The sequence below is a fragment of the Microtus oregoni genome, unplaced genomic scaffold, assembly GCF_018167655.1.
Source record: "Microtus oregoni isolate MIOR12 unplaced genomic scaffold, Mior012 000028F_ref0000031, whole genome shotgun sequence".
NCBI classification, from domain to species: domain Eukaryota; kingdom Metazoa; phylum Chordata; class Mammalia; order Rodentia; family Cricetidae; genus Microtus; species Microtus oregoni.
In genome coordinates, this window is record NW_024543087.1 from 569,742 (window position 1) to 590,195 (window position 20,454).

Sequence of the window (20,454 nt, forward strand, 5' to 3'; positions counted from 1 at the left end):
GAGGTCTGATCTTCAAAATATACAAAGAGCTCAAGAAATTGGTCGTCAAAAGAACAAATAATCCAATAAAAAAAATGGAGTACAGACCTAAACAGAGGAATCTAAAGTGGCTGAAAGATGCTTAAGGAAATGCTCAACATCCTTAGTCATCAGAGAAATGCAAATAAACAACTCTGAGATTCCATCTTACACGTGTAAGAATGGCCAAGATCAAAAACACTGATGACAACTTATGCTGGAGAGGTTGTGGGGAAAAGGGAACACTTCTGCATTGCTGGTGGGAATGCAAGTTGGTATAGCCCCTTTGGATGTCAGTGCGGTCATTTCTTAGAAAATTAGGAAACAACCTTCCTCAAGATCCAGCAATACCACTTTTTGGTATATATCCAAAGGATGCTCAATCATGCCACAAGGACGTGTGTTCAACTATGTTCATAGCAGCATTGTTTGTTATAGCCAGAACCTGGAAACAACCTAAATGCCCCTCAACCAAAGAGTGGATAAGGAAAATGTGGTACATTTACACAATGGAGTACTACACAGCAGAAAAAAACATCTTGAATTTTGCAGGCAAATGGACGGAGCTAAAAAACATCATTTTGAGTGTGGTAACCCAGACACAGAAAGATAATTATCACATGTACTCACTCATAAGTGGTTTATAAACATAAAGCAAAGAAAACCAGCCTACACACCACAATCCCAGAGAACCTATACAACAATGAGGACCCTAAGAGAGACTTACATGAATCTAATCTACATGGGAAGTAGAAAAAGACAAGATCTCCTGAGTAAATTGGGAGCATAGGGACCTTGGGAGAGGGTTGAAGGGGAGGGGAAAGGCAGGGAGGGGAGCATAGAAAAATGTAGAGTATAATAAAAATCAATTTAAAAAACTCCCATTTAGAAAGTGTGTGTTTGTGTGTGTATGCATGTGATGTGTGTGTGGTATGTGTGTGTGTGTGTCTGTGTGTGGTGTGTGTGTCTGTATGTGGTGTGTGTGTCTGTGTGTGTGTGTCTGTGGTGTGTTTGTGGTGTGTGTGTCTGTGTGTGTGGTGTGTGTCTGTGTGGTGTGTGTGTGTCTGTGTCTGTGTGGTATGTGTGTGGTGTGTGTGTCTGTATATGTGTTTATGCAGTGTGTGTGTTTACCTATAAAGTAGTATTTCCATGGAGCAATACCTCCAAGAGTTTCCCAACTTCTTAGGGAGCTCAGAAGCCAGTGTTTCCATAGACAACAAGCAGTGAATTGGCCTCCTCTGAAAAAAACCACAATTCACAACTCTAAGTGAACAAACACCAACTTCTGTGGTAAACATAACCAAGCATTCGTGACCTCAAGATTCATGACAACAATTCTTAGAATTATTTTTTAAATGCTGACGTTAGTCTTTGCATATCTTTGTTATTGTTTTTTTTTTTAAGTCAGACTCAATCTTTTTTCTACTGGTTTTTCTCACCTTTCTTTCAGGGTTCCAAAATAATCAAGTCCAGAGCAGTTGCATACAATTAACAAAAAAATTAAGATGAGTGTCCACTCTTAGTTTTTGTGTTTGTAGAATTCATAGCGTGTAGAAGCACATAGGTACAGCTTGTAAAATTATGGCATTTGACTTTAACAAGAGATAAAAATATATTTGGGGTACTGGTAAATTATACCCACGACACCAGGCAAACGTGTAAGCAAGCACATCATTTAGCTCACCATCTGTCAATTTAAAGCTTCTCTGTCATAATATTTACTGCAACAGTCTTGTACACTGTCGCCCCAAATCTTCCCTGTCTTAGAAGTTAGGTTAGGAGACTATTTCCCATTTGGGGAAAAGCACTTACAAAGTTCTAGTCTTTCAGAATCTTTTAAAAAATAAAGAAGATATTAATAAATAAAAAGTAAGTGGTGGTGGCACTTGGGAGGAAGAGGCAGGTGAGTCTCTGTGAATCTGAGGTCAGCCTCATCATAGAACCTTCATCCAGTAACTGATGGAAGCAGATGCAAAGGTCCACTGCTAAGCACTGGGCAGAACTCCTGAAGTCCAGACATAGAGAGAGAGGAGCAATAGTATGGCCAAAGGGGCCAAGACAATGCTGGAGAAAACCACAAAATCAGCTGACCCAAACAAGTGAGAGCTCACTGACTCCGGACTGACAGTTGGGGAACCTCCATAAGACCAAACCAGGCTCTCTGAATGTGGGTAACAGTTGTGCGGCTTGGGCAGTTTGTGGGACCACTGGCAGTGGAACCAGTATTTATCCATAGTGCATGATCTGGCTCTTTGGAGTACATTCCCTATAAAGGGATACCTTGCTCAGCCTAGATATAGGAGAGAGGACCTTGGTCCTGCCTCAAGTGATATGACAGACTTTGACTCCCCATGAGGGGCAGGAGTGGGAACGGGGAATGATATGTACAATAAGATAGTTTTAAAAATAAAAAGTAAGGCTGGATTTGTGGCTACGTATTGTTTGAATTTGTTTTTATCCTGGAAAATTTTGTTTTCTCCATTTATAGTGAACGAAAGCTTGGCTGGATATAGTAGTCTGGGCTTGCATCCATGGTCTCTTAGTTTTTGCAGTACATCTATCCAGGACCTTCTGGCTTTCATGGTTCCATAGAGAAGTCAGGTGTAAGTCTGATAGGTTTACCTTTATAAGTAACTTGGCCTTTTTCCTTTGCGGCTCTTAATATTCTTTCTTTATTCTGTGTATTTTGTGTTTTGATTATTATATGGCGCGGGGATGTTTTTTTTTTTGATCCAGCCTATTTGGTGTTCTGTATGCTTCTTGAACCTTCATAGGTACCTCTTTCTTCAGGTTGGGAAAGTTTTCTTCTATAATTTTATTAAGTATATTTTCTGTACCGTTGAGCTGCACTTCTTCTCCTTCTTCTACTCCAATTATTCTTAGGTTTGGTCTTTTTATTGTGTCCCAAATTTCCTGAATGTTTTGTGATGAGAATTTGTTGGTTTTGCTGTTTTCTTTGATCAGTGTGTTTATTTTTTCTATGGTATCTTCAGTGTCTGATATTCTCTCTTCTATCTCTTGTAATCTGTTGCTAGTACTTGTTTCTGTCATTCCTGTTCGTTTACCCAGATTTTCCATCTCCATTCTTCCCTCGGTTTGTGCTTTCTTCATTGCTTCCATTTCATTCTTCATGTCTTGAACTGCTTCCCTAACCTGTTTGATTGCTTTTTCTTGTTTCTCTTGGTTTTCTTGCGTGTCTTTGAGCGATTTATTCATTTCCTCTACCTTTTTGTTTGTAATCTCTAATTGTTTATGGCAGTTTTTCACCTCCTGTTTAAGGTCCTCTATTATTTTCATATAGTTCACTTTTGAGTCGATTTCTTCTATTTCTTCAGGAGTAGGGTGTACAATTCTTCTTATTTCGGGATCCCTGGTTTCTGGTGGTGTCATGTTGCCTTTCAGATTGTTGGAGGAATTCTTGTATTGGCGCCTTCCCATCTCTTCCTTCAAATGGAGCCAGGAGAGGCCTGGTCTCTTGGTCCAGACTTTGCTGTGATTGACTCTCAGGGTATATCTCTTCCTGAGTGAGGTATCCCAGACCCAAAAAGATGAACATGGGATGTACTCACTCATAATTGGTTTCTAGCCATAAATAAGGGTCACGGAGTCTACAATAGGTGAATCTAAAGAAGCTAAGTAAGAAGGGGAACCCAAGGAAAAACATATAGTTATCCTCTTGGCTAAGGGAAGTAGACAAAATTGCCGGGGAGAAAATTGGGATCTTGGGGTGGGGTGGGTTGGGGGTAAGGGGAGATGGGGAGAGAAAAGTTAGAAGGGAAGGAGGTCGGGCCTTGGGATAGCAGGAGGATTGGGATAAAGGAAGGTTGGACAGGGGAGCACGGAACCACAATTCTTAGTTAAGGGAACCACTTTAGGGTTGGCAAGAGACCTGACCCTAGAGGGGCTCCCAGGTGCCCAAGCTGAGGTCCCCAGTTAGTTCCTTGGGCAGTTGAGAATAGGGAACCTGAAATGACCCTATCCTTGAGCAATACTGACGAATATCTTGCATATCATCATAGAACCTTCATCTGGTGATGGATGGAGATAGAGACAGAGACCCACACTGGAGCACTGGACTGAGCTCCCAAAGTCCCAATGAGGAGCAGAAGGAGGGAGAACATGAGCAAAGAAGTCGGGACCACGAGGGATGCACCCACCCACTGAGACAGTGGAGCTGATCTATTGAGAGCTCACCAAGACCAGCTGGACTGTGACTGAAAAAGCATGGGATAAAACTGGACTCTCTGAACATGGCGAACTATGAGGGCTGATGAGACGCAAAGGACAATGGCACGGGGGTTTGATCCTTTGTAATGTGATGGCTTTGTGGGAGCCCAGCCAGTTTGGATGTTCACCTTCCTAGATATGGACGGAGGTGGGAGGTCCTAGGTCTTACCACAGGGCAGAAAACCCTGACTGCTCTTTGGACTGGAGAGGGAGGGGGAAAGGAGTGGGGGGAGGGGGAGAAGGGTGGGAGGAGGGGGTGTAGGGGGGGAGGAGGGGGAGGGAAATGGGAGGCTGGGAGGAGGTGGAAACTTGTTTTTTTTTTCTCCTTTTCTCAATAAAAAAAAAAGACTGAGAAAAAAAAAGTGTAAAAAAAATAAAAAGTAAATAAAAATTTCACAAACATGAAAAAAAGAAATCAAGGAAAAGACAAAAATTAGAATAAATGAATAAGTCCCTTAAAGAAAATCCAGAAAATATAAATGAAAATTGAAGAAAATGAATAAAATTGTTCAAGACCTGAAAATGAAACTAGAAACAATAAAGAAAGCATAAACAAAGAGAAATCTGGAAATAAAAAATCTAGGTGAGCAAGCAGGAATTGTAGAGGCAAGCTTCACCAACAGACTACAAAAATGGAAGAGAAAATCTTAGGCATTGAATATTCAATAGAAGAAATAGATACATTGGTCAAAGGAAATGTTAAATCTAAAAAATTCCTGACACAAAACACCCAGGAAATCTGGGACACTATGAAAATATCAAAAATTAGAAAAATAGGAATAGAAAAAGGATCACAGCTCAAAGACCCAGAATATATTTTTAATAAAATCATAGAAGATAATTGTCTTAACCTAAAGAAAGAGATAGCTACAAAAGAACAAGAAGCATAGAGAACACCAAATAAATTAGACCAGAAAAGAAAATCTGGGGCCACATAGTAATCAAAACACTAAATATACATAACAAAGAAAGACTATTAAAAGATACAAGGGGAAAAGGCAAATAACATATAAAGGCAGACATATTAGAACTACAGCCAACATTTCTATGGAGACTCTAAAAGGGACTTAGTGTCTTGGAGACTTTAGGAGGCCACAGATGCCTGCCCAGCAAAACTTTGAATCATCATAGATGGAGAAAACAAGATATTTCATGATAAATTCAAATTTAAACAATATCTATCTTCAGGTTCAGCCCTATAGAAGGTACTAGGAGTTAAACAAACTCCAGCCCAAAAAGATTAGCTACATCCATGAAAACACAGGAAATAAATATTCCCATATCAGCAAAACTAGAAAAAAGAAAACACACCCACCACCACCACCAACAACAACAACAAAATAACAGGAATTAACAATCATTGATATCTCTCAAAATCAACTAATTCAACTCCCCATTAAAAAGGCAGACTAACAGAATGTACTTGAAAACAGAACCCATCCTGCTGCTGCATACAAAAAAACATACCTCAGCATCAAAGATAGACATTACCTCAGATTAAAGGGTTGGAAAAAGATTTTCCAAACAAATGGCCTAAAAAGTAAGCTGGATAGCCATTCTAATAGCTAACAAAATAGACTTCAAACCAAACATTAATCAAAAGAGACAGGGAAAGACACTTCATATTCATCAAAAGAAAAATCCACCAAGATGATGTTTTAATTCTTAACATTTTTGCCCCAAATGCAAGGGCACTCACCTTTGTAAAAGAAACTTAATAGTAAGCTTAAAATACATATTGACCCTCACACATTGATAGTGGGAGACTTCAGTATCCCACTCTTATCAATGAATAGGTCATCCAAACAAAAACTAAACTGGAGCTAACAGACATAAATCAAATGGGTCTAAAGATATCTATAAGACGTTTCATTCTAATACAAAAAAGTATACCTTCTTCTCAGCACCTCAAGAACTTTCTCCAAAACTGACCACATACTCAGTCACAAAGCAAGTCTCAACAGATACAAGGCAATCGAGATAATCCCCTGTGTCCTATTAGATTGTCACATATTAAAACTGTATTTCAACAACAACAGAAACAACAGAAAGCCTACAAACTCAGGGAAACTGAACATCTCTCAACGGAATAACTGGGTCAAGACAGAAATGAAGAAAGGAATTAAAGACACTCTAGAATTCACTGAGAATGAATACACAACATACCCAAACTTAAGGGACACAATGAAAGCAGCGCTAAGAGGAAAGTTCATAGCACTAAGTGCCTTCATGAAAAAATTGGAGATATACCATACCAGTAAATTGACAGTACAACTAAAAGCTCTAGAACAAAAAGAAGTAAGCACACCCAAGAGGAGTAGATGGCAGAAAATAAGCAAACTGAGAGCTGACATCAATAAAATAGAAGTAAAGAAAATAATACAAAGAGTCAATGAAACAAAGAGTTGGTTCTTTGAAAAAAGTCAACCAAATAGACAAACTTTTTGTTGTTTTTTGGTTTTTGTTTTTCAAGACAGGGTTTTTCTGTGTAGCTTTTGGAGCATGTCCTAAAACTAGCTATATAGACCAGGCTGACCTCTGCCTCCCGAGTGCTGGGATTAAAAGCATGTGCCACCACTGCCCAGCTGAAATAGACAAACTCTTATCCAAACTATTTAAAAGATATAAAGAGACTATCCAAATTAACAAAATCAGAAAGGAAAAGGGGACATAACAACAGATGAAATCTAAAAAATCATTAGGTAATATTTTAAGAACCTGTATTCCACAAAATTGGAAAATCAAAAGGAAATGGATACTTGATAGAAATCACCTACCAAAGTTAAATCAAGATCAGATAAACAATTGAAATAGACCTCTAACACCTAAGGAAATAAAAGCAGTCATTAAAAATCTCTCAACCAAAAAAGTCCATGACTGGACAGTTTTAGCACTGGATTCTACCAGAATTTCAAGATTTATTTGTTTGTTTATTATTTATGTATACAGGTGCTTTGTCAGTATATATGCATACAGACTAAAAGAGGATATCACATTGTGAGCTGCCAGGTGAGTGCTGGGAATTGAACTCATTATTTCTAGAAGAGCAACCAGTGCTCTTAACTGCTGAGTCATCTCTCCAGCCCCATCTTTCCCAGAATTTCAAAGAAGAGCTAATGCCAATGTTCCCCAAATTTTTCCACAAAATAGAAACATGGGGAATATTGCCAAATCCATTTTATGAGGCCACAGTCACTCTGACATTCAAACCACACAAACAAAAATACAGACCAATTTCTCTTATGAACATAGTTGCAAAAATCCTCAATAAAACACTCACAAACCAAATTCAAGAACACATCAAAAAGATCACCCACCATGATCAAATAGGTGTCATCCCAGAGATGCAGGAATTGTTCAGCATATGAAAATCAGTCAATGTAATCTACCATATAAACAAACTGAAAGAAAAAGAATCACCTGATCATCTCATTAGTAATGCAATAACCCTTCATGATAAAAGTTTTGGAGAGATTAAGAATACAAGGGACATGCCTAAACATAATAAAGACAATTTACAACAAACCTACAGCTAACATCAAATTAAATGGAGAGAAACTCAAAGCAATTACACAAAAATCAGGAACAAGACAAGGCTGTCCACTCCTTCCATGCCTATTTAATATAGTACTTGAAGTTCTACCTAGAGCAAATAAGACAACTAAAGGAGATCAAGGGAATACAAATTGGAAAGGAAGAATTCAAATTATCATTATTTACAGATTATCATATATAGTACACAAAAGCAACTCCAAAAATCCTACCAGAAAACTCGTACAGCTGATGAACACCTTCAGTGAAGTGGCTGGATACAAGCCCTCCTATATACAAATAATGAATTGTCTGAGAAAGATAAGGGAATCAACACCCTTCACAAATGCCACAAATAGTGTAGAATATATTGGGGTAATGCTAACCAAACAAGTGAAAGAATTATATGACAAAAACTTCAAGTCTTTGAAGAAAGAAACAGAAGATGGAAAGATTTTCCATGCTCATAGATTAGTAGGATCAACATAGTAAAAATGGTCATCTTACCATAAGCAAGCTACAGATTCAATGTAATACCAATCCTCAAAATTCCAACACAATTCGTTACAGACTTTGAAAGGACAATACTCAACTTCATATGGAAAAAAAAACAGGAGAGCTATAACAATACTATACAACAAAACAATTTCCCGAGGTAATTGTTGATTTCAAGCTTTACTACAGAGATACAGTAATTATAACCTCATATCATTGGCATAAAAACAGGCACATTGGTCAATGGAGTCAAATCAAAGACCCAGACATAAATCCACACACCTACAAACACCTGGTTTTTGATAAAGAAACCATAACTACACATTAGAAAAAAGAAAGCATCTTCAACAAATGGTGCTGGACTAACTGGAAGTCTGATGTACAAGAATGCAAATAGACCCATATCTATCACTTCGTACAAAACTCCAGTCCAAGTGGATTAGAGACCTCAACATAAAATTAGATACACTTAACAGCTGCCATGAGGACCAGCCTCCAGCAACTCAGGGTTTGAGTGGGAGCCATGGAGTTGTCGAATTAATCATTCAACTTGACTTTTCAATCTGAGGGAGTAAATTTTAATTCTCTGGGACCAGTGTGGATGGAGGTGGGGTAAAGCTTAACTCCTGGGGCCAGTGAAAAAGGAAACACACACACACACACACACACACACACACACACACACATGCACACACACTCTTAGGGTCTTTCTCTGTTCTTTATTTCTTTTCTTACCTCTTTCTAGATGTATCTCTGCTTCTCTTGACGCCTTCCTTCTAACTTTCCTTTTACATATTTCCTGGTGTTTTCCTTTCTCTTACATCTTTATTTCTTTTTCCTTATAGCTTATAAACCCCAGTAGAATCTCTAAAGCAATAAAAAAAATACTGTGGTTACAGTATATTTTCAAGTGAATAATTACAATTAATACAAGTAAAAAACAGCATGTTTTCTGATGGAGGAAGGTCATTGGCTAATAAAGGCACTGCCCTGGCCCATTTTATTGGTTAGAGGATAGGTGGGAGGAGTAAACAGGACAGAACGCTGGGAGGAAGAGGAAGTGAGGTCAGAGACTCCACAGCTCTCTCGGGGGCAGACGCCTCAGAGAGAGACGCCATGCCCCGCTCCCGGGATGAAGCTCCGACCCAGGATGGACTAGGCTAGAATCTCCCTGGTAAGCGCACCTTGGGGTGCTACACACAGATGATTATAAATGGGCTAAATTAATATGTGAGAATTAGCCTAGAAGAGAATGGGCCAGGCAGTGTTTAAATGAATACAGTTTGTGTGTTGTTATTTTGGGGCATAAGCTAGCTGAGCAGGCGGCCGGGTGTGGGGGACGCAGCCCTGCCGCCCCATATTACTACATTATGGCGCTCAGACGTGTGGACAGCCGAAACCCACTTAAAAAACCTGAGAAGGCTTAAAAATAAGGGAGAGAGAGTTTAACACAGATTTTTGCTGTTTGTTGGTGGCGTGCTGTAGAGAGATTTCCTGATTCGGCAACAGTAGCAGAAAAAACGCTGTGTCATTTTAAAGCGCGACTTCCTGGGGCTGTGCCACCATTGCCATCTCTGTCTGACTCCTGCAGGAGACAGAGCTTTTGAATAGACCATTTGGAGTAAAGTGCTACGATTTGTTTGATGGCAACTAGACTCGCTGTGTTCTCGGGTCTGCTCTGCTTGCTAGAGGCAAGCATGCGCTTTCTTCTAAGAGAGGCTTCCTGACTCAGCTTTAGCTGCAAAGCCTGCAGCTCATTAAGAGGTCCTGCCACGAAACACTTAAACGGTGTTGACGAAAAGCTGAGCGCATGCTTTTCGGTTTTCAGCCGTAGCAGGAAAAAAGCTGCGCCGTTTAAAAATGCCGGCTTTCTGGGCTGTCCTGCCAGGGCAAACTCTGACTGTTTGAGGCAGGAGGGCCGGCTACTGAGAGAGGACTTGAGTGTTGTCTGTTGTAGCTCACTTGCTGGCAGGGACCTTGAAATGCCATCCAGTAAACATGGCTACAGCCAGTACCTCAGCCATGAGGCTGGAAAGCTAAGGAATGGACTGGATCTAGTTGGCAAAGCCACGCCTTTAGTCCTACTGAGATCGCTTGGTAAATTAAAGACTCATGTGGTCAGAAAAAGAGAGATATACAGTAAAGAGAGATTCAAAGACAGAGAAAATTTCTGAATGGTTTAAAGTGTGTTAAAAATATATGCAGACTAAAAGTTGAAGTTCTTAAAGTAAAAAACATAAAAAAAAGGAAGAGAGTTGTTGTGTGTGGTAGCACACGCCTTTAATCCCAGTGCCTAGAAGGCAGAGACAAACAGATCTCTGTGAGTTCAAGGTGTAGTAGTGTACACCTTTAATCCCGAATGCCTGGGAGGCAGAGACAGGCGGATCTCTGAGAGTTCAAAGACAGCCTGGTCTACAGAGTTACTTCCGGTCAAAGATACAGAGAACCTGTCTCAAAAAGCAAAGAGTTAAAAGTAAAAATAAACAAAATAGAGGTTAAAACAAAGCTGCACAAAGATGGAAAATATACAGAGAATTTTGATACTGTATGCTATTATGCTCTCTTTGAATCGTTTGAATGCTGAGGAAGGACCAACAGCTGCTAAAAGATATTTGTTTATAAATGCTGCTGAACTAATCCAACATAGATACTTTGAAAATGCCTTAACTTTGAAATTTGGATCTAAGGACATGATGCTTTGGAAAGGAGTTTCTTATTTTGTTTTCACAGAGGATGAGATGCTGTTCATTTCTTCTATTCTGATTTGGTATGATCGACCACGCCCTCCTGAAGGGTTGCAGTGAACATCTTCAGAAAATTGCTTCGCTCAACTGCCAACTGAGATGAAACTAGCACACAGGTTATACCATGAAAGACCTAATTAACGACGCCCCCATTCAGCAGGAAGCAGTTTGGAGAGAAATAACTGCGCCCATATTCCCAAAAAATGTTTATAAATGTTCTTTTACATTTAAAGGGGGATATGATATAGATATGAATAATTTGCATTAGTATAGATTTTGCTTTATTGATAGAGATTTAAGGTCAAATTTGTTATATGTATATGTATTTCTGATCTTTATTAAGGTATTGTGATTGTGTAGTTCATTATTAAAATGTAATGTATAATTAGGAAATATAGGTTGTTGATGGATAATCATAAATAATAGTCAAGTTTGTAGTCATGTTAGTTAGATTTTCTAGATATATAGAGATATATTTTAGATAGACATTCTTCATGTCTTTCTAAGAATAGGACTTTTCATGACAATGAGACACTCTGCTCCTGGTAGCACCAATCTACTTCAAGAGGAAGATGGGCATCGAAGAGGCTCCTTATGGAGTTTGATAGCCATTTGGGCAAGAAACTGCTCTTGCCTGGACTATTGCATAAACTGGACAAGAGAACCCACAGAAAGAGGACTACTGAACTTGTCTAAGGTGAGATGATCTTTCGGGGTTCCTGATTCATGAAAGAGTCCGCGAGACATTCTGCAGGACACAACAGATAGTGACTGAACTGACTTTGAATTTTCCTGCTTTATGGAAATGTCTGCTGGATACCATGGGCCTGAAGGCTGAAGATGGATGCCCCAACGGTACAGAGGAACTTTGGGTGACTGTCCAGGCAGCGAGATGTCTCTGTCATTTCTAGAGTTTTAAAAGTTGCTTTTTTCTTGTTTGCTTAGGTAGTAGTGTATCTTTCTGGAGTCTTTGATGGAGTTAAGAATAGTTAGTTATAGTTATAGTTTCCTTAGTTATGATAAAGATTATTGTAACTTTTGCTTGATAACTGTTTTTTTTATATGTAATTTTGCTATGTTAAAGCCTTTTTTTTTTTTGTTTAAACCGAAAAAGGGGAAATGATGGAGGAAGGTCATTGGCTAATAAAGGCACTGCCCTGGCCCATTTTATTGGTTAGAGGATAGGTGGGAGGAGTAAACAGGACAGAACGCTGGGAGGAAGAGGAAGTGAGGTCAGAGACTCCACAGCTCTCTCGGGGGCAGACGCCTCAGAGAGAGACGCCATGCCCCGCTCCCGGGATGAAGCTCCGACCCAGGATGGACTAGGCTAGAATCTCCCTGGTAAGCGCACCTTGGGGTGCTACACACAGATGATTATAAATGGGCTAAATTAATATGTGAGAATTAGCCTAGAAGAGAATGGGCCAGGCAGTGTTTAAATGAATACAGTTTGTGTGTTGTTATTTTGGGGCATAAGCTAGCTGAGCAGGCGGCCGGGTGTGGGGGACGCAGCCCTGCCGCCCCATATTACTACAGTTTTCTATATCCCTTACATGATTAGACATTTTACATATTACAGGTGAAAAACAAGCTGTCCCAAGAATCCACATCCATGCATGCCCAAGCAACTTGTTATAGATTAAAAGAGTGTAAGCAAACAAGGTATTTTTCTCAGCCAGTTCTTTTACTAGCAGGCTGCATATTTCAGTTACAAAGAAATGATCAATTATTTTATTAATTATCTCAAAAGATAAACTTGTAAAAAAAAGCTTAAGAGAATCACAAATATAAACTTTAGTATATGAAAAAGAAACAGTCAACTCTATTTTAGATCTTCAAGGTACATACCCATTCAGCAACAATTTTTTAAATCAGGAAGCTGAGGCCAGAAATAGGCACAAGGAATTAATCATCATCCCACTAAACTAGCCTCTATCATAATCCCTTACTATAGTTAATAAAGACCCTCAATCATCCAGATCCCATTTAGACTAACACTATTATTGTATAAAATCATTGCTTCAGTTAAATAATATAGCTTAGAAGAAAATCATCTTCATAATAATCCACAGGTAAAAATGCCCATTAGAATAGGAGATAATCATACTACGCTAAGGTCACGCCCATTCACACCTGCTACCAGATACCAGAGAAAAATAGCAGCGGCAAGCATGTAAAAGCACAGCAGTAGCAGGAGACATTCTGGAGCCTGAAGTCCTGGGGTGAGGGGTTGCCAATCTGAGATTCACCCATCAGAACTTTGCTTCCCAGTGGGCTGATCTCCTGAAGTCAATTGCCACGTGCTACTCCTCTGACATGGCCACTGCCATACACTGAACCTAATAGAGAGAGAAAGTGGAGAATAGCCTTGAACTAATTGGCACATGAGACAACTTCCTGTACAAAACACCAACAGTGCAGGCACTAAGATCAAAAATTAATAAATGAGACCTCATGAAATGGAAAAGCTTCTGTAAGGCAAAGAACATCATCAATAGAACAAAATGACAACTTACAAAATGGGATAAGATTTTCACTAACTCCACAACTGACAGGGCTAATATCCAAAATATATAAGGATCTCTAGAAACTAGATATATTTTTTTAAAAAATTTATTTATTTATTATGTATACAGTGTTCTGTTTGTATGCTTGCTGGACATGAAGAGGGCACCAGACCTCATTACAGATGGTTGTGAGCCACCATGTGGTTGCTGGGAATTGAACTCAGGACCTCTGGAAGAGCAACCAGTGCTCTTAACCTCTGAGCCATCTCTCCAGCCCCGAAACTAGATATATTAAAAAAAACAAATAATCCAATTGAAAAATGGGGAACTAATCTAAACAGAATCCTCAACAGAGAGATCTCAAATGGCTGAGAAACAGTTAAAGACATGTTTAACATGTCATTAAGCCATCAGGGAAATGCAAATCAAAACGACTTTGAGATTTCATCTTATACCTGTCAGAATGACCAAGATCAAAAACACAAGTGACAGTTCATGCTGGTGAGGGTGTGGAGCATGGGGGACACTCCTCCATTGCTAGTGGGAGTACAAACTTGTACAAGCACTATGGAGATCAAAATGGCAATTCCTCAGAAAACTGGGAATTGATCTATCTCAAGACTCAGCTACTTGGGCATATACCCAAAGAATGCTCAATCATACCATATAAACACTTGCACAACTATGTTCATAGCAGCTTTATTCATAATAGTCAGAAACTGGAAACAACCTAGACGTTCCTCAACAGAAGAATGGATAAAAAAAATGTAGTACATTTACACAATGGAGTATTTTTCAGCTGTTAAAAAATGACATCATGAAATTTGAAGACAATTGGACAGAACTGGAAAAAAATCATCCTGAGTGGGGTAACACAGACTCAGAAAGACAAACACTGTATGTACTAACTTATAAGTTGATATTAGTTGTTGAGTAAAGGATAATCACTCTACAATCTACAGATCCAGAGAGGCTATGTAACAAGAAGGACTCAAGGAGGGGAGTGATGCATGGACCTCCCTGGGAAGGGGAAATATCATAGATTTTGAGGGTGGCGGGTAGAGATGGGATCAGGCGAGGAGGAGTGGAGGCAGAGAGTTACAGGGAGAGATGTATGGAATTAGGGAGCATTTGGAGGATGATGTGGAAACCTGGTGCAGTGAAAACTTCCTGGAATCTATAGTGAAGACTCCTAGTAATGAGGGATATAGAGCCTGAACTTACCATCTTCTGTAACCAAAAAAGGCTTTCAGTGGTGAGACAGGAACACCAACCCAGCCACAAAACCTTTCACCTATAATCTGTCTTGCCTGCAAGATGTGCTGGGGCAGTTGTGGCACAGAACTTGTGGGAGTGGCCAACCAATGACTGGTCCAACTTGAGTCACACACCATGAGATAGAGCCCATTCCAGGTACCACCTCAATGACCAGAAACGCAAGGCTGGATACCCCAAAGTCCTAGGATAGAACCAAACACGAATGGCAAAAAAAAAGTCAATGTAATGATTTCTATTGATACTGTGTTATACTCACAGGTGAGTAGCTGACCCGTCATCAGAGAGGCTTCATCCAGCAACTGAAGGGAGCAGAAACAGAGACCCACACCCAAACATTAGGCGGAGCTCAGGGAATCCCTTGGAAGAGAAGGCAGATTGTAGGACCCAGAGGGGTCTAGGAGACCAGGAGAACAAGGCCCACAGAATCAGCTAAGCAGGACTCATAGGGACTCACAGAGACTGAAACAGACCATCACAGAGTCCACATGGGATTGCACAGGTCCTCTGAATATATGTTATGCTTGTGCAATTTGTGTTCTTGTGGGATTCCTAATAGTGGGATTGGGGTTGCCGCCAACACTTTTGCTCATCTTGGGACACCTCTCCCTCTACTGGGTTGCCTTGTCCAACCCTGATATGAGGGGTTTCGCCTAGTCTTATTGTCACCTGTTATGCCATATTAGGTTGATATCCCTGGGAGGCCTGCCCTTTGCTGAAGGGAAACAGAGAATGAGTGACTCTGAGGGAGGAGAGAAGTGAGGGGGGAGTGTGGGGTGGGGTGAGGGAGGAGTACAGTATGGGGAGGAATTGGGGGGGTAAACTGTAATTGGGATGTAATGTATGGGCTAGAGAGATGGCTCAGAGGTTAAGAGCATTGCCTGCTCTTCCAAAGGTCCTGAGTTCAATTCCCAGCAACCACATGGTGGCTCACAACCATCTGTGATGGGGTCTGGTGTCCTCTTCTGGTCTGCAGGCATACACACAGACAGAATATTGTATACATAATAAATAAATATTTTTTAAAAGGGGGATGTAATGTATGAGAGAATTTTTTAAAAAACCTAATCATCATTATTAAACTTGAAAATCACAAAATAATTATGTTCTTTACACACCAGAGACAAGGACTGAAACAGCAGCTCCTGTGTGCCAAGCCTTTGGGCAGCATGAGCATGTTCATTCCGACTCTTCTGCAATAATCCTGCACTCTAGGGGGACTGGCTGTGCTGAGAGCTGTGGTGTCTGAGGCCCAGAGCACATAGATCTCCCAGTTGCTCGACTTCGTTATGAGTCTGCTATTGTCCTAGAAAATAAATTACTTTATAAAGCAATCTTTCAAACTGTGTGCAGTGGGTAGGCCTCTAGTTTGAGCTACTCAGAAGCAAAAGCAGGAGGATACTTTGAACCTAAAAGTTTGAGACCAGCCCGGAAGACACAGTAAGATAGCAAGCATCTAAAACTTAAGTTCCTAATGACATCTCTGGCAGTGCTTGCTGCTGCGGTTTCAATTTTTATTTAAATATTTAAAAGTGAAGTTTTGCCCATCCTGCAGTTTTGTTGATGTATCATTTTTAGGTTGGTGTAATTATTCACAAAGTTATCTTGTTTTATAAAAAAGGTGGGAGACTCTTATCAGGTTTTTACACTACCCAGACATGTGTCAGTGAGTCCTTCTTGAAGCCAATCTGACTCCAAGCAGGGGAATTTCTGTAAGCCGACCAGGGCTTTAGACATACCAAGGCTGACAGCCCTTTGCTGTTGTTTTTGTTGTTGTTGTTCCATTTATGAGGAATAGACTGGTGTACCTCTTCTAACGAAAAGAGGTAGTGATGGCTTTGGCTAGTTGAGGAGCATGATCCCAAGATACGCTGGAAGCAACAAGAGAGGGAAAAGCTCACAAATGAATCGGTGATTTGTGGTGGATGTCAAGATGGTGGCTAGTGGTGGAGTGAGACGGCAGCTTGTGAAAAGTCCCTAGATGGCTCAGAGTCGGTTTTCAGACAGCCAGGAGATTTTGCCACTTTCCCAAAACACAGTCTGAGTATTGATGGAGGAAGGTCATTGGTTAAATAAAAAGAAACTGCTTGGCCCTCATTGGTTAGAAGATAGGTGGGAGGAGTAAACAGAACAGAACGCTGGGAGGAAGAGGAAGTGAGCTCAGACTCCACAGCTCTCCTCTTGGGAGCAGACACCTCAGGGAGACGCCATGCTCCCAGCTCCCAGGCAGACGCACGCGATGAAGCTCCGACCCAGGATGGACATAGGCTAGAATCTTCCCGGTAAGCGCACTTAGGGGTGCTACACAGATGATTAGAAATGGGCTAAATTAATATGTGAGAATTAGCCTAGAAGAGGCTAGATAGAAATGGGCCAAGCAGTGATTAAATGAATACAGTTTGTGTGTTGTTATTTCGGAGCATAAGCTAGCCAGGCAGCCGGGGTGCTGGGGACGCAGCCCCGCCGCCCTTATTACTACAGAGTATGGATGCGAAAAGCATGGGGCATGGTTGCAGAGTTTAAGTCCATCCTCAAAAATGAAACACTAGGAATAAACCAAATTCCATAAACAGAATCCAGGGGTACCCTGAAGCACTGAAAAATAATCTAACTTTTAAGGGACAACAGCTTAGGAGTCTGTACAGACAGTAAGAAAGAATGGAAAGGAGGGATGGGGAGCTGCCTCGGGAAAAATGCTTGCTAAAAACAGTCCTGAGTCTTAGGAGAAAACACCTTGAGTATGTGAGCACTTAAAACAATGGCAGAATTAACAACGGTGGTTCAGCAGTGACTTTCCATTCCGTTTCTTTCCGTGTCATTAAAATATAATAGTGAGAACTGCTTAATAAGTTCAAGTGACTGGCAGACATAAAGTTAGGGTTCTGGTGTTTTCAGTCCTCCTTTGCAAAACTGGTGTGCAGAATTTTCAACACTATCTATCTGTTCATGCATTTTAAAAACAGATTTTACTGTAGCCACTGTTCTCTCTGTATTTCTAGCCCAGTACATAGAGAAGCTTCCACAGTCTGGGGTCAACTGAAGAAAATTACCCTTGTATCACCATCATGTGCACCCTAAGAGAAAAAAATAACGATCTCAAGAGAGCTTACCACACCAAGACAGCTGTAGTGACACATCTTTGCACTTTTGTTTTTCTTAAATAATTCTGGCAAACAGGGAAGACCATAGTCCTGAGAAGAAATTCATTCAAATTTCATTTTCTTCCAATTTTCTTCCTGAAACAATTTATGAGATATAAATGTTTGTCCCTGGATCTGATGAAAATCTAATTCCTCATTTGGGACAACCTTCTCATCCACAGTCATCAATCTCCCACACTTCTCCATACTTCTGAGCCTTGTCAGAATCCCACTGCCTTCTGGAATACATTTCTAAAATTTCCCATTCCCAGATCATAAACACAACCACTCATGTTCTCTTTTAAAGCGTCTTAATACTTGCTGTCTGCTTTGGGGTTGTTTTCCAAGCTCACGTTTCCTCTTGACTTCATTCCAGGGCCAGGTTTGAAAGGGTTAATCCCATCTTGCTTGCTGTTCCCCTCCCACACTGCCTTTCATGTATCTAGTTTTGTGTAAACAATTGCTGAGCACAAAGCTGCGTTAGCAGGTTAACCAAATTAATATGTGTACATGAGGTGTGAAACAAGGATTTGCTGGAAATCATCTTTGCAAGAAACTTTTATTTCCCCCAAAAAGTGTTCCTTACAACTAATTTTTCATATTTTTCTTAAGGTAAGCTTCACTGTTTGATGGTTTTGGTGTTTATTTCCTTTTAGGGGTGTTGTCAACATATGGAGATTTATCAGTGAAACTAATCTATAATTTGCACTAAGTCCTGCCACAATCCGCACCATCGTAAAGGGAGTTGTATTTTATGGTGAACCACTTCCTTGCCCGACCTTTAATGCGTGCAATACATATTTCATTAATCTAATTCGTCAGCACTCTTCCACACTCTGCCTGTCCCTAGCAAATTTTGAAACTGTCTGATAATAGCCTCTGCAGCCAGGAGAGGAACGAAGTGACATGGCTCCTCAGAGAGCCCTTCTGTCATTTCTCGTCTGTTGCTAGGATACATTTTGATCACAAGCAATTTGGAAAGGATTGTTTCAGTTTGCACTTCCAGGTAACAGTCCATCATGGAAGGAAGTCTGGATAGAACTCAAGCAAGATCTGAGCCAGGAACCATGGTGGAATGCTGCTTACTGACTCAGTCTGGCCTTCGTTCATGGCCAGGAACCATGGTGGAATGCTGCTTACTGACTCAGTCTGGCCTTCGTTCATGGCCAGGAACCATGGTGGAATGCTGCTTACTGACTCAGTCTGGCCTTCGTTCATGGCCAGGAACCATGGTGGAATGCTGCTTACTGACTCAGTCTGGCCTTCCTTCATGCTCAGACAGTTTTCCTTTTTTTTTCTTTTTATCTTTTTTATTTATTTATTTTTTTAAAGGATCTTCTTTTTTTAAAAATATTTATTATGTATACAATATTCTGTCAGTGTGTGTGCCTGCAGGCCAGAAGAGGGCACCAGACCTCATTACAGATGGTTGTGAGCCACCACGTGGTTGCTGAGAATTGAACTCAGGACCTTTGGAAGAGCAGACAGTGCTCTTAACCGCTGAGCCATCTCTCCAGCCCCAGACAGTTTTCTCATACAACACAGAACCACTTTCCTAGGAGTGGCATCACCCACAGTGGCATGGACCCTCCCACATCAAGAAAAAAAAATAGGACAAGCCAGGTATGGTGGTGCACACCTTTAATCCCGGCACTTGGGAGGCAGGCAGGTCTTTGTGAATTTGAGGCCAGCCTGGTTTACAAAAGGAGTTCCAGGACAGCCTGGGCTACACAGAGAAACCTTGTCTTTGGAGTCCGGGGGGGGGGGGGGGGGGGGGTGGTTAGAACAATTACCAAGAACTATGGCCGGAGGCCAATACGATCTGGAAAATCCCTCAAGTAAGACTTCCCTGGTGACTGCTGCTTGTTAACTGTAGATCTAATGGGAACATCTTCCAACTTGGACATCCCTTCTTTAAAGTCCTGGGGGACTGTCTGAAGAAGGCAGATAGATCTGTGGACACGCGATGGAACGTAGACATCAAAATCTGTGTTGATTTGACTTATAAGAGCTAGTGGCACAAGCCTAAGCTAAGCCAAGCTTTCATAGTTAATAAGTGTCATTATTTAGGGCTGGAAGCCCAAACGAAAGTCCGATTACAGAGGTAGGGGTTGAAATTTATCAAATCACACAGCATGCATGCAGGAAAGTATCAGACAATAAAGAGTAACAAATTATATATTTGGGATCATACGAGCATATCAGGAATAGAGAACATCAAAACACTAAACCAAGGAGAGGGTGCAGCACCTTCACCTGGACCCCATAAAGAGAGGGATAGCCAACATAGCATGGTGACAGCCCCGTTGACCTGACATCTGAGCACCCAGGGTGAAAACCAGAGGAGTAACTCCCAAACAACCCCCAAGTGTCTCAGGGGACCCAGCTTAGTTGAGCTTCCACTGCTAACGCAGCTGACTTTAACTACCATGAGTCTCGCCATTCACGCATCAGGACCTGGTGCTGTGCCTCACCTCCACGGTCATCACTGTCTTGCATCTCACTTGCAGCTCAACC